This window comes from Bos indicus, chromosome 18 (genome assembly GCF_029378745.1).
Source record: "Bos indicus isolate NIAB-ARS_2022 breed Sahiwal x Tharparkar chromosome 18, NIAB-ARS_B.indTharparkar_mat_pri_1.0, whole genome shotgun sequence".
Lineage (NCBI taxonomy): Eukaryota > Metazoa > Chordata > Mammalia > Artiodactyla > Bovidae > Bos > Bos indicus.
Window position 1 is genome coordinate 10,553,150 of NC_091777.1, and position 15,612 is coordinate 10,568,761.

General features: G+C 43.5%; 1 protein-coding gene across 2 annotated transcripts in view; it reads left to right on the forward strand.

The window, feature by feature from the left end:
- CDH13 (cadherin 13) overlaps window positions 1-15,612 on the forward strand; it is a 1,011,953-nt gene that overhangs the window by 789,608 nt on the left and 206,733 nt on the right. The gene's annotated exons all lie outside the window — the stretch shown is intronic.

Here is a 15,612-nt window from a genome sequence, read left to right on the forward strand (position 1 = left end):
AAAAAAGATCAACATAATTTAACTGAAATTGGAAAATCAATGAAAATGAATGAAAAGTGTCACTTTTCTGTGAGGGTTTCAAGAGTTCAGTGCTGAGCCAGGCAACATGGGTACAATCTGAAGGGAAGAAATGCCCCTGAATTCAGGCATACCTCGTCTGTTTCTGAGTGCTATGCTAAGCTTGTCCCGCACAAGTCTGCTGAAAAGGCGAAACGTGCCTTTATTTACATTTAAAGGGACAGAACTCACGCGTCAGACTTCCCATTGGTGTTTTCCAGTTTGCAGTGTTTTCTTCTCACTAGGCTTTTCCTAAGGTTCCCATAGCAGAATTATGGAGTTGTTTGTTATTTCTGGAGACCTTCTGAGAAGGCATCCTGTCTTAGGTGTGGTTTCAAAATTCTACTTCTGGACAATCTGGGCAGAACACTTAAAACTGATCTACACACCATTCATGTCTAAGAAAATATTTCATGCCACCCCTACAAACTTTGATGTCTCTTAAACTGTTATTACGTGTGGCTACCATGTATTTATTCACAGTATCTCAAATGGCGTGTTTGAGCGCTGAATGTTGTGAGTGTAAATAAATGGGATGGAGACTCCTGGAGCTGGGGCCCCTGAGATTTTGCAAGTGGTTTGCTCCTGTCTGACCCTTGCCTTGTGGGGAGGTTCCAGAAGTCTGAGGGTTGACCCGAGCTTAGTTGATATGATGTAAAATTTTCATTTTAATTTTCCATCTAGTACATTCTCAAAGAGGACCCCAGCAGGACCCCACGGTCTTTTTCCACTCACATGTCACAGTCTCCCTAGATTGTGCAGAGCGTGTTCACCTCATCTGCAAGTCATGCCTCTTCACTTTTGCTGATGCCAGGCTGGGTTATTGCACTCCTTTAGATTCACAGCTGAGTTGTGAGAGCAGCTGCAGTGACCATGTATTTTCGTTGCCTTACTGTAAGCTCGATGCTAATAGACATCAAGTCTGACTTGAAAACATACTGTATTTTCCATTACAAGCTCTTCTATTTACTTTTTCTGAAACCATACCAGAACATACAGTTCCTAAAGAAAGAGATCTTGGATCTTTGTCCCATCTCTGAACTCCCATTGCCAAACATATGTAATGCCAGGTAAATAAGACATTCAGTAAAGATTTGTTGGATGGATGATAAAGAGGTGGATGGAAAGGTAGAGTAATTAACAAATATATGGGAGATGGGGGGACAGATGGATAAAGGGACGGACGGAGAGAGGGATGGATAAAGGGATGTATGGAGGGATAGATGGATAAAGGAATGGATGGATGAATAGAGAGATGGATAAAGAGGGATAGAAGGACTTATTATGTTCCTTCAGTTTGTATTTATGAGTAAATAGCTAACAGATTATCTCAGAATTGCAAGACCCATATCCCGCAGGGGTGTATATATAAACAGAAGAAATTATTTTATTTTAGTTGAGAGCTCACTCTTGCCCTTGTGTGTAGTCACCCAGTAATCTAGTCTATTCGCCTGATGCCTACCGTGTGTGAGGAACTGCAACAGGCTGCAAGAACGCCTTGGCGGATAGGATGGGCATGAGGATCTGGGTCTCTTGCTTAAATGTTCAGGGAGATGTTTGGAGAAAATAAGGACCATATATCCTACAAAATGAAATTGGGTTCACTGGGGGCACTGTTTCATTCTTTTCTATAACCATACTCAGCCCCTCATTCTGACAGATCCGTCTATGTTTTTAAGCTATGTCTGGCTGCACTACAAAATAAAATCAGATAAAGGTCCCTAACATTTGATAAATGGTTTATTTAGTTGATCATCTTGGCTGCTAGACTGAAATCCATCAGCTGAAATCAGCCAACTTTTCTGAACACAGCCAGCACAGTTCGCAACTACTCAGAGTACCTAATGGTCAGTTTGGAGGGTTGTTTTCTTTTTCTTCCATGCTTCTTTTTTTTTTTGGCAAATGGAAACAGTCTCCAAATGAGGCCCTTAAAATGCAGCCTTAACATTTGCATTATCATTAGTCTTTTTAAGGAGTTTGAGCTGAGCACTTTTCTTTGTTTGAATTTGCCTTTATCCTATTATGTATTATCTTCCAGATAATCTAAGGAAAGTGATCGCCTGCCTGTTTAAAAAAAAAAAAGTACATACAATAAAATATCTTAGAACTCTGAATGTAATTTATTTTCTATTTTCAAGTGATAAAAGATTTTCTGAAACTTGATAATGCCCCCAATTTAGGGGCCAAATGTGAAAACTGAGAGAATTTCCTTCCTTCTTCCCATGGTGTCACATAAGGACTTATTTTGGGGTTTAAGTGCATTAGCTATGAGAGACTCAGGAGTCCTTTAAATATGTCAGAGAGGAAAATTGAAGAATGGTGGTGGGAACATCATATGAAAATAGTGAAATTGGATGTGTTTGGTCAAGACAGTCTCAGTTAAACCATCATCACATTCTGCATCTGCAGAATCAAGTCAAAGTGCCTGAGAAGAATCATAATAATAATAAGGGATTGCATTTCTCCCATGCCTTGAATGAAAGCTAGAGGTAGTTTTCTTACTCTCATGAAAAAAACGTTCAGAGGCCGCTCTGATCTAATGCTAATATTTGACTCATTATCATCATGCTTAAAACATTGGCAGTAATTATACACAATTCAATCATGCTGACAGGAATATTCTCTTTCTTTGTTTTGGTGGGTGGGACCAGAATTATTTAATAGTAGCATCCTCACCATTTCTGTGAGCTATTTACTCACAAATATTTTTGTTGGGATCATTTTCTCCTTTTTTGATATCACTTGCTGCTGAGAAAATAGAAGGGGGAAAAGTAAATGTAAATAAATTGTCTTATTATTTTAAAAATAACGTATTATGCTTGCAAACGAAACACAGATGGTGAACCACCCTATGTGAATCAAACCCACTTGCTCTGTTGTGACAGCAAATAAAATAGAATGAGGCATTCATAAGGCATGATGCTGAGCCCTGGGGTCTGAAATTCAGTTACAAGCATGCCAGCCTCCGCTGATGGCAATGGGGTTAGAGACAGGAGGGCAGGGTCTTACCTTGGGGCCAGCTCCGCTTCCCCACTCTGGGTGAGTTCTAGCAGGAGACCTGGATGAATCTCAGAACTCTACTGCTGACCCTAACCATTCCCCCCCAGACCTTCAGGGTTGGCCTAATCAACCCCTGAAGGCTAGGGCTTTGTCTAGTCACCTAGCATGACCTCAACTAAAAGCTGGTCTGAGAGGTGTGGGGCAAGGACATCATGAGTGCTGGCTTTAGCCTCTATGGGTTCATGGCCTACTTCCACCTCTAACCAGCAGTGAGAACGCATACACACAAACATGTGCTATTTGAACTAGACTTGATGCATGAATGGAGTTCTGCAACGAGGAAGCTGAGGGGAGAGCACCATGGGGAGAGGGACAGCATGAGTGAAGGCATAGCGGCGTATCCATATGTCACTCCAAAAGGGACTGGGGATTTCAGGGTGTCATAAGGAGAGATACCAGAAAAGGGCAAGGAGTTGGTACAAGATTGCCAAGGCTCCAAATGCCATCCTAAGGATAATGGGTGTATCCTACTCTAAATGTAAACTTTTACCAAACACAAGTTCGTGTGTTCGGCACACCGTGAGGCCAAACAGACTGAACATTGGAGTTGGGAGCATAGAAAGGTTTATTGCAGGGCCATGCAAGGAGATAGGTGGCCCCAAAAATACCCTGAACTCCTCAAAGGGTTTCAGCAAAACACCTTTCAAGGCAAAAGATGAGGGAGAGGCGTGGTTAGCCGCCCTAACTTCTCGGTGTGGGAATCCTCTGTTCCTGCAGCTGTGCACTTGGGTCAGGTCACAGCATTGCTGTGAGCCTCCAACAAACAAATGTGATTCTCTGTTCTGCAGCTCTCTGCCTCTGTATGAATGGACTCTTAAAGGTCAGCGCTTCTGAGTATCCTGTATATTTCGGGCTATAAGGCTACATTCTTATACAAAGGTGCAGAGCCGGCATGACTAAGCACAGGCAACAGAGCACAGAGGTTTAAGTCAAAAGGCACAGGTACAATATAAAGTCAGAGCTGTTCTTCCCCATTACAATACCACCAACCATATTTAAGCAGCAAGCCCAGCATTCCCAGAGCTGTGACTTGGACAGAAGACTGGGTAAGCTTCAGGAGAGGCAGTCAGTGGGAAATCACTCATTTTGGAGGCAGACTCGAGGCTGCTTGGTGAATGATGAGCTGCTTTACAGAGATTCCCAGCCTCATCAAGGGGAGATGAGGAGTTACCACTTGAATCTAAATTCTGCAGGTTGTTAAAGAGGTCAATAAACAACAGCCTGTTTTGTGTCTTCTGTTCTTGGGCACCTTAAAGTACCAGACAATCAGGAGTTACTCAGCACATGTCAAATCAAAAGATACTTAACTTTGTCATTAAGAGAGATTCAGCTTTTTAGATTTGACAAATGTTTGATTCTCTAAGCTTTTTCCTTTTTTCTGTTTTTTTTTTAATATGGTAAAAATAACAAAATGCAGGGTGACGATGAATTTGGACTACTTCTGTTTTTCTGTCATTTTAAATCTCTCCATCTTATTTTGCATGAAGTACCCTAAAAAGCTAAAGAGCTTTTCCTTTTTTGGAAAAAAATCTCTTTTAGAGAGCAGTTTATTTCTCTTTATCAACCAAGAGCTCTGATTAGCATGTTAAGGCAAGTGTTGCTTCATTGACAGATTTTTTTTTTCCCAATGTATTTAAATAACATCTTTCTAAATCCTGTCCATGTTAGCAATCCTGGTAGGAGAGATACCTTCCAATTTAGAAAGAATGTCTAGTTAAGTTCTGGCTTCGAACTAGTGAAGAAAACAGGAAAAAGCTCTGCTCCAACCATAATGAGAACAGCCATCATTTAAGGAAAGGAGAGTTGATTGAGAGTCCCTGAAAAGCAGCTATTTTATACTTGCCTTTAATAGGCTCAGCTTCCAGCCAGGCACTGGCTGACTGGGGTGCTTCCATAGCAAAGCATTTTAAGGGAAGTTGAACAGAGGTTAGAACACTTAGATTAAGGCAAACTAGCTATAGCTCATTTCAAGACACAATGACACCTCACAATGCCTGGGATCCACATTTCTTCCAGTCTCGTTTTAAGGGAGGAGCTCATTTGAGGTAACTTCTCCATAGGATAAAAGTTCATTGTTACCATTAAGCATGATATTCTGAAGACTTGATCAGCGTGATGAGATCTATGGCACTATGATGTCACATTCAACAATGAGACTTCAAAGTATAGAATCATCTATTAGATGAAAGGTCAGCAAACTTTTTCTTTAAGGGCTAAGTAGTAAATATTGTATAGGTTTTGTGTGCCAAGAGGTAAAATTGAGACTGTTGTGCAGGTACTTATATAACCATTTAAAATGTAACCATTAAAAACTGGGAAAAAAGATTTCTAGCCTGAGAGCCATCAAAATATAGCCAATGGTCTGCACTTGGCCCACAGGCTATCACTGGCCAGCCCTGATCTGTTAAATTATTGGCCAGAGTGACCTCTGTAGCAGTAGCTTCAACTATTGATTGTTGCAGGCATGCGTGTATCTATATCTGGAGGTCCTCTCTTAGAATATTGAGTCACAGTGATTAATCACCCCCTTGAAGTTGGATTATAGGGAAAGAAACTAGGTCATGGATGACTGGTCTGATTTCTTTTTTCTTTTTAACAGAAACAGTCCGTTTCCAAACGATTAAGAAACAGATCATTGCAGATACTTGCTAATGAATTCTAAACTCAAAATTAGTTGCAATAATGAAAACAACTCCTTCAATTGAAAAGTAGTAAGAAAGTGCTGTTTAGCTATAGACTAAATCCTGGATGAAGCCTTTAGGAATGACTGTTTTTCTCTGTCAGAGCCCTGAGGCCAGGGAGGACCTGCCTTTGCCAGAGGACCCAGAGGTGGGGAGGGAAGAATACCCCGCTGAGGGAGCTCTTCCTTGGGCTGAATCTGGAGCCCAGATGCAGTTGTTCACTTGGGCACAGCTAGAGCCGGAAGAGTCAGTGGACAGCGGCACTTAGCCTGTCTCTCCAGGCTCGGAAGGAACCTCAGAGGGAGAACTGAGATATTTCTAGCTACCAGAAGACAGACAGAGACATCCTGGACCAGGGTGGGGACACTTCTGGAGACTTTCTCAGGCTTCCCAGTGCCCTTTGCTGTCCTCCCTGAGTTTGAGACTAGGGTCATGATAATAAACTGGAGTGACGTTCTTGAGCCTGTTTTGTTTGTCACCATGTGTCAATCACTATCCTAAGTACTTTGTGTTCAATTTAATGTCAGTAACAACTAATGGGACGGGTGAGTACCCCTGGTGATGGAGACGCTTGATGTTGCTGAGATGTGACCCTGTGTCAACCTGTCTCCAAAGCCCATGCGTTTCCCCCCCAGTATGTGGATCAAAATCACTGATTATTTGTTTAGATGACAACCTCACAGAGGAAATCAATTTTGACTGTCTTTTCAACACAGGAAAGCAAGACATGGTAGAGTTTTGAGGCAGCTTTAGTGCTAAGATGTGGGCTTGCAGTGCCTGCCAGGTGGCCTTCTTCCTGCTTATAGAGCCCAGGTGGCTTCTCAAACATGGTGCAAAAAGTTCTTGGAGAAAGGCTCTCTCCTGCCTTAGTGTGGAAATACAAATAGGCTGTATTTTTTTGTCAGGTCTTTTGGCAATAAGAATCAAATGACTTTTTTAAATGCCCCTACTATTCTTTGCCCAAACAGTTCTACATAATCTACATTGGTGGTGTGTATGCATCCAGCTATGGGAGTTTTATTGAATTTATTTAAAGAGCTAAACTAAGTGTCCAACCGTTGAGGATCTGTCTGATAAATTGAGCTATATTCCTCCATTGGGCTTCCATTAAATCATGTAAAATGATGTAGAAGAAGAACATATGATAATATGGAGAGATTTTCACAGTATATTAACAAGCAGTCTGCAGAGCACCACATGGGCTATGATTCTTTTTTGTTTGAATACACACACACACACACACAATATCATCACCATCATCATCATCAACTCATTCTATTCAGGCTGCTATCACAAAATACTAGAGATCAGGTGGCTTAAACAACAGAAATTTATTTCTCACAGTCTGGAGCCCAGAGGTCAGAGATCAAAGTGCTGGCCAATTCAGTCCTTGGTGAGAGCCGCAGATGCCTGTCTTCTCATTACGTCTTCCCAGGCCAAACAGAGGAGGCTCTGGCCTTTTCCTCTTTTTCTTACAAGGACACTAGAGGGAACTTCATATCCTCAATTACCTCCCAAAGGCCCCATGTCCCAGTACCATTCCACAGTGGGGGAAGAGGGCTGTGTTAGGACTTCAATGTGTGCATTTTAGAGGGACAGAACCATTCAGTCCATAGCATACACCATCATGGTCCCAGGTGTGAAAGGGTTTGTGTCCATGTGTAATGTGTGGTCCTTTTCAGACTGCAAGTGATCTAAATTCCCTACAATGCAGGGTCTAAGATGACAATCTTCAGATCCAGGTTGCTTGAATTGAATTTCAGCCCTGTCTTCTCCCTGCCTTACCAGCTCTGTGTCCTGGGAACATTCATCGCTTGAACAACTGGTGGCCACGATTATCATGCCCATGTCATTAAATATTCTTCTCCCACATCACTGCCAGTGTTCCCACAGGACTCCACTGTGTGAAAGTGGTCTAATACAGAGCATGGTTGAATCTGTACCTCAGTTTCCTCTTCTGTAAACTGGGACTCATAACAGTCCGTCTCATAGGGCCGTTGTGAGGACTGAATGAATTCATACAAGCATGTACTTAGAATAACAGGTTTGGGTGAGCTGTTGCCTTTGTCTGTATTTTCTAGTTTGGGTAGAGTGACTGTGTATTGTTTTGGTGATGGAAATGCAATTCTGTTCATCACCGGGGAACGCAGTGGTGTCTGGGTCTGGAGGGCAGAGGACTCCAGGTTAGGACACCACACCACAGATGGCTCGAGGGGCAGCATGACTGTCACCTTTGGGTCCAGAGACTGGTTCCCCCGTGAGCCAATTTGTTCGTTGACAAGGCAGTGGGAGTCATACCCAGCCTCCTGGCCTCCACCAATACAGCTAGAATCGCAGGCAACACATTTCAAATGTCAGAAAAGAATGTTTTTGAGGGTGTATAAGGTAAATCTTGTCAAAATTTCCTCACTTGAAACGATAAGCATTCTCATTTCTTGAAGCGGCACAGCCATGGCGATGACTTTTCTCATCATGTACGAGTGCTGACCAGGCGCTTACCTTTCGCTGCGCCAATTCCAGCAGGCAGCTTAATAGATACAGTGTGGTGTGTGTTTCTATACTTTTAAGACAGCCGTGGGAAATGAAATTTTTTTTTGACCTTTGCAAAGAACAGCTACAGAAATGACTGTTGAAATTCAATGAACAGCATCTCTATTTATGGACCTCAAAAGTAGGAGGCAAGATTAAATTCCTTTAGGTATTTGCTCCTCTGTGTCTTATGAACTGCTTTGCAGACTTCCTTTTCTCTGTGGAAGATTCCTTGGGTCCTTGAGCTCTGGGTTTCTGAGATGGGGAAGAATGGAAAACGTCTCCATTCTTACCTCTTCTTGGTGTTAATTATCTAATACAGGAGGGAGTGTATGTCGTATTCCCATTGGACAGCTACAGCGTGAACTATTACAGCATCTGTTTTCTCAGCCAAGCATTAAGTCGGTGCCATAACCCCCACAGGACCACCACACCCATTCTCTACAGGGACAGCCAAGCACCCGAGGGCTGACGTGACCTGCCTGATTCACGTGCTGAGGAGCCAGGGAACTGGACTTGACCCCAAAGCTTCTGCTTTGTCTATGCGTCCAGGCTGCTGAGAGAAAAGCACAGACCATACCAAGGGGAAATCTTCACACCTAAGGGACAGTCTTATAATTTATAAGATTTCTGCAGGGATTTCTTTGTTCTTTGCTCTGAGCCTCTTCATGCATTTGAAAGCTCAACTCAGTTTCCCTCAGTTCTCCAGTTAGAAAGGTCATGTGGTATAACAGCTCAGAGCACAGGCCTGGGCACTCTAGAGCCCTAAATTGAATCCTGGATCTGCATCCTGTTAGCTGTGTGACCTTAGGCAAGTCACTTCACCTCTCTGAGCTTCAGTTTCCTCCCCTCTAAAATGGTGCTTGTGACATGATCTGTGGGTTAGACAGAATAATGCCCCCCACCAAGATATCCTCATCCTTACCCCCAGAGCACGTGAATGTGTTATTATAGGGCAAAAGGAACATAGGAGATGTGATTAAACTAAGAATATTGAGATGCAGAAATTATCCTGGATTTTCTATCTGGGCCTGATATAATCACAAGGGTCCTTATAAGGGGGAAGCAGGAGGGTCAGAATCAGAGGGAGAGAGAGAGATTTAAAGATGCTATGCTCCCTGGCTTTGAAAACAGAGGAAGAAAGGAAAGAGTGGACACCATCAAAAAGCACTCAGGGTTCCGTGGGTCTCCCCAGGCAGTGGGGGAAGTGAAGGCTTTGCTGACCACTTCTTTTGTTGTGGGTGATGGAAAACGGAGTGGGACTTTTATGGCCTGGACTTGGCGTTTTCTGCTCTGGCAAGATGGGAGCCAGCCCTGGAGCTATGTCCACTCCAAGTAACTGGTCCGAGGCTGCGGGGCCAGAGATAACAGCTTCATCCGTTCCAGCAGACGCCCAGACAGAGCTCAGCCCTGACTGTAGCTGGTGTTGGAGCAGATAATGAGATTACCTGGTATCCCAGGGTGACAAGCTCAGCAACTTCAAAGAATGTTCTTCTTAAGTAACATTTGTTTGTGGCGTTTTGTTTTTTTTTAATAGGGAATATATTCATGCAAGCCAGCAATTAGTGTCCTGCCAAATAAATCCCATGGTGACATGAGAATGTTGTATTAAAAAAAAAAAAAAGATCAGCCTCAAACAAAGCATCAAAATTTCCAACTTTAAAATCTCCCTTCTCTGTAAAAAAATTCCTGTAATTTTCCCTAGAGCCAGGGCCCTAATCTGATGTCTATGGAGAGGATCTATGTGTGTGGGGTGGGTGGGTGGGAGGATGGGGTGGTGCATGAACATGGATGGAAAAATGCTTCATATTTATTCTCATTTACTGCTAACTACAATTTTGTATCTGTTTCTTTTGGGAACATAGGCAAATCAGGACAGTGCTAGCTGTTTCAGTGACTGCTAATAACTGGAGTCACAGACGTTTTCATACCTTATCAGAGTGGATGCAGATATATCCAAAACTTTCCCCTGCAACTTTTCTTTACTACTTTGAAATTAATGTAGTAATTAGATTTAACACCCAATCTCGTTACTGATAAGCTGCTAAAGAAGCACATGTACCTTCACATTAGTTATGTTAGTTGATAACTGTGCTTAAATATAATTGTCTTCCTCTGTTATCCTAGGCGTGTATTTTACATGTTTAAAAGCACATCCTGAGAAGGTGCTCACAAGCTTCATCAGGCCCCTAAAGGGTCCACGGCACAAAATATCTAAGACTCCAGCTTAACGGAGCTGAGAGAAGCCCCATCTCCCTTCTCAGCGCTCCCTCTTCCCTCTGGGAGAGCCCATGTGTGCTGGGGTCGCTCCCCTGCCTCCGCCTCACTAAACAGAGACGTTCTGGACGGCCACTCCATGCATTTGCCTTCCTTGCGTCTGACTCTCACATGGCCCAAGGGAAATGGGTCCCTCACGGTGCTTCCATATGTGATCTATCCATGATTGTCTGCAGTGACAGAAAGGGAAATGAGATGATCCCTCAGGTTATAAACGTTAAAGCTTGAGTGTGTGTGGCCCCCAAAGGAATACATTGATCTAGTCCAACAATTGGTTCTGGGAAAGGAATCGCAACCCGGATGTTGGTTTGGTGTGGTACATTGCTTGGTTGACAGATCTTGTAGCCAAGGACGGATGTAGCCATGGTCTCCACACTTAAAAATGAAAGGGAGCTTTAAGCTCATTCACCTACTCTGAAGACTGTCAGTGGCTGCCTGGAGTGCTGTGTTGGGAAGGATTCCGAGTCACATTTGGTTTCTTCAGTAGTTGATTAGTAATGTCTTCCTTGAGAGAGGTAGGTAGGTAGGAGTGGGGACCCTCTTGCCATGTCATTTGTCATCCACAGTATTGACAACAGATAGATCAAGAAAACACAGGTTTACTGAATCTTTGATCAAGGTGGTCAATATTCACTGAGTTCATCTCCTCTCCAGCAAACTCTCTGGCATACTGGTACTGCAGAAATAAATAAGTCATAGTTACACACTTTGAGATGGTGAGCTAAACTCATGTGTCTCAAATGCAAAAAGAGTTATGATACCTACAAGCTCACTGCTACAACATGGGGACATGCCAAGAGCAAAGAAGAAAGAACTTTGTGACTGAAGAAGATGAGAGCCATCTTGTTGGCATGTTAGCCACTAAAGTCTGCCACCTCCCCCAATATTCACATTTTGAACCTCCAAACACGTTCCAGACTACTGGCTCCTACGTTCAGGAGCAACCAGTGAAGCTCCGTCTGAGCACGGGTGATGAGAGGATCTAACAACAGCAGTGCCTCCAGAAAAGGGAAATACACTTCAGTGAAATGATAGTATCTAGAATAATGCCTTCTGTCCCGTGGACCTGCTTGGCTATTTGTCCTACTTGGTTCCAAATAACAGGTCAGTGAGAACATTCAGCCACCCATAAATGCTCACAAGCTTTTCCTTTATCCATCTTATGGGTTTGCCTATAGGAAAGGGAAGTTGAGAGGACGTGGTGGGGGAAGGGAAGGAAGCAAGGAGAAAGTAGGCATCAGGACCTAGCTGTCACACCATTGCTGTCTTTGCCTCTTACTCTCATGCAAAGAGGAGGAAACGTGACTCTACCTGATCTAAAACTCTGAATTTAGACTTGAACTTAGTTGTCCCTGTCTCTGCATTAAGTTTAAGCAACTCTGGTTTCCAGACCCTACACTCCTTCTCCCCATTCCTTCAACAGCCCATGACATAGGGCTGTTATTCCCTTGCTCATGAGAAAGCAGGTCAGAGGGAACATCCACTTTCAGGGACTAGGGTTAAAGAAGAAGTCACATCCAGATCTACATGAGCCCAAAGAGGCTGTCATTGTGATTTGCTATTCCACTCATTGCACACAGGATTTGAAATCATTCCAAACCAAGACAGGTCATCAGATCATGTAGGAATAGAAATTCAAAATGGAGGGAAGAAGTCACTGTCTTCTGGGCCTTTAACCACTTAATCTGGGTCTGGGACAAGGCTGGTCAGAGTGGAGGATGTAGAAAAACTAGTCTGGATCCTTTCAAAGATGAGAAGCTCTTTGATCTCTCTGAGAGGCCAGTTCAGAGTGAGGGACTCATAGCTTAGAATCCAGTTCTGCTAGGGATACCCATGGCTCCTGAGTCCAGGTCCCAACAGATGAGAGGAAGACCAGCAGGTGTAGAGGCTTCCTTTGTTTAACCTCCTTGGTCTAAATTACCATCTGATTTTATCTCCTGCTACTATTTTTCCCTGAAACACCAATACTTTGGCCACCTGATACAAAGAACTAACTCATTGGAAAAAGACTGAAGGCAGGAAGAGAAGGGGACGACAGAGGATGCGATGATTGGATGGCATCACCGACTAGATGTACGTGAGTTTGAGCAAGCTCCGGGAGTTGGTGATGGACAGGGAAGCCTGGCATGCTGTAGTGCATGGGGTTGCAAAGAGTCGGACATGACTGAGTGACTGAACTGAACTGAACTATTTCCCTAACTAACAATACATTCCAATGGCATCAACATTTTCCTTTCCCTGAAAGATGATGTACTTCATCTAGTCCCTAAGATGGCCCCCAATGATCCCCACCTCCTGGTATCCATGCTCTTATGTAGCCTCCTCCCAAGTTGAAGAGGGATGACCTGTGTAGCCAACAGATCTAGCAGAAATGGCACTGTATGTCCTCAAGGCCTTGGTTTTTCATATTACTTATTGCTGTGAGGAGAGCCAACTACCATGTTGCGAGCAAGTAGCCCTGTAGAGAGAGCCACATGACGAATAACTGAGGCCACCTACCAACAACCAGCACCTCCTCACCAGCAGGGTGACCAAGCCATCTTGCAAGCAGACCATCTAGCCCCAGTCCAGCGTTTAGATAACCACAGCCTAACCAACATCTTGACAGCCAACTCATGAAAGACGTGGATCCAGAATCACTCAGCTAAACAGCTTCTAAGTCCCTAACCCACAAAAACTTTGTGAGACACTAGATGTTTATCATTGCTTTAAGGCACTAAGCTGTGGATGTGCGGGACATCTGTTAGGCACCAGTAGGTATCTATTACAGCTGTGCTATTTCCTCTGCTAATGTCGCTACTCATTTCTCTGTACCCTTCTAGATCTGGTTTGAGTATCTCCTCTGTGGAGCCTTCCAGTCTTCCTAGGCTGAATTGATTGCTCCCTCTTCATTTTCACACACAAATTATTTATCATTCCATTAATGCAGTTATCACAAGGACAAGTGATGTTTTGATTGTAGTCTCTCTCCTTTGTCAGTTCTGGGCTTCTTGAGAAGGTTTGCAATATACTCATTAATTCAAAGAGGTATTGTTCTTAATAGTGGTTCAGAAGATGGTTGAATGAATGAATGAAGAATACATATAGGAACCTGGATACATTAAGGCAAATGTATTTGAAGCCAATGGTATTTTCAAAGCATTCTTCATTAGAAAGACTAAGTCCTTTAAAGGGGTTTAGAAGCAGCATTAACTAGTTCATACTCTTAATCCTTTTCTTAACAGTAGAATAATTATAATTGGTTGCTTCTTTGGAAGGGAATTAGAGAACCCAAAAAACATTTCCAGAGGCAACTGGAATGCTTAACTGAGCTAGACTGTTGGTATCTAATCCCACCCTGCCTGTTGGCATAGCTTTATGAATTGCCTAATTCTATTTAATGGTGCATGCTCAAACATCCATTTTATTTTTAATTAAAAACTGACCAAGAGTCTTATCACTTAATTTAAGAATAACTTTTGTTTAGTAAATGTAGTCTTCTGAATTAGGGTAATAGTTTCCTTCTAGTGTCCCTGGTTCAACAACTTACTCACTGGGGTTCTGAAGAGGAGAGTGAGGAGATGGAATGGAAAATTATGGATAAGCCATGCATCCCCTACCCATGCTTACACAGTATGGCGATTGGCATCAGCTCTCTGGCTCTTGGGTTAGATGCCCTAGCACTCACCACTCCCAGTGGACTGTGGGCTTCTTCATCCCTGCAGCTGTCAGCCTGGGAACGTCCTCTCCCCATGGGAGTGTGCTCAGTCTGCTGGGGGAGTTCATGCTCAAAGAATAGCCAGAAACCCTTGAGAGACAAGAGTTATAGACAATAAATATCCCTTCCTCACCCTTTAAATGGGACAGCTCTGTGATATATTCTACCAAATCTCCCATCTGACCCTGTGGGATCAAACCCCAGCTGCCCACAATGATAACCTGCTCGTTACTGCCCATGTTTTGGGGTGTTTTTTTTTTCTTATTTTCTGTCTCACTTCTCCTCTTCACTCACTTGTGCTTCTTGGGATTACCTTCTGAATAAGCTATTTTCACCCAAGTTCTTGTCTTTAGGGTCTGCTTCTGGGAGAACAACATGAAATCAGAAAGCTAGCTAGATCCTTCCTTCACCCCTGGTCTCTACATTTAAGACATCATGAAACAGACACATGTAAGGCTGAGGAGTGTCAACTGCAGAAAAAAAAAAATGCACAACCTAAAAATTGAGAGTTATGCTTTATCTGGCAGACAGTCTTAGAACTTCAAGCCCGGGAGACAGGACTCTCAGATTCTTCTGAGGGACTGCTCTGAAGAGGTGGTAGGCATGGCAGAGGGAGCCAGGATAAATAGGAGCCTTTGCAAAAAATGACCACATAGTCAGAACATCAAAAGATTATTGTTCATTAAAGAAAACAAGCCATCTCAAGTTAATAAATCCCTGAAGTCATTCCTCTGATATGCACCTCAGCTCTCTGGGGCCAGTGTCCTCTGTTTTCTCATCCTGTGTCCCCTTGGGGTGCACTGCTGGGGTGGCTGGCGCAGGTGACTGCTGGATGGCAGGCATCCTGTTTCCATCCTGAGTTCCTCGGGGCTCACCAACTGGGGGTGGTGGTAATGTGACAGCTTGATGGCTGTAATACCCTTAGTTCACTGTTAGGGCAGGTGGCGGTCCTAAGTTCATAGGTCTGAAGACCCAAATGGTCTGTGTGAGTTTGATCTTTGCCCATAATGGGTATGTGGAGTTATTCAAAAGTGTGTATATGTGAGCATAGCTGTGTACACAGAGGGGTGTACATTTGTCCATGTCGGGTGTGTGTAGCATGTACGTATCTCTAAAGCCTTCTGTTCTCCCTTCCCTGACTACTGTTGGAAACTGAGATTCCAAAGTGCCCCCATTCAAGCCTCTTCTCCCCCACCCCTCAGGGCCTGCCTTCTCTGAAGGTCTTTGCCCTCCTAGCCTGGGGTTTCAAAGATGTGAGAACTGATGCCCACCTGCATGGTGCTCACGCAGTGTAGCAGGGAGGCAGGCGTA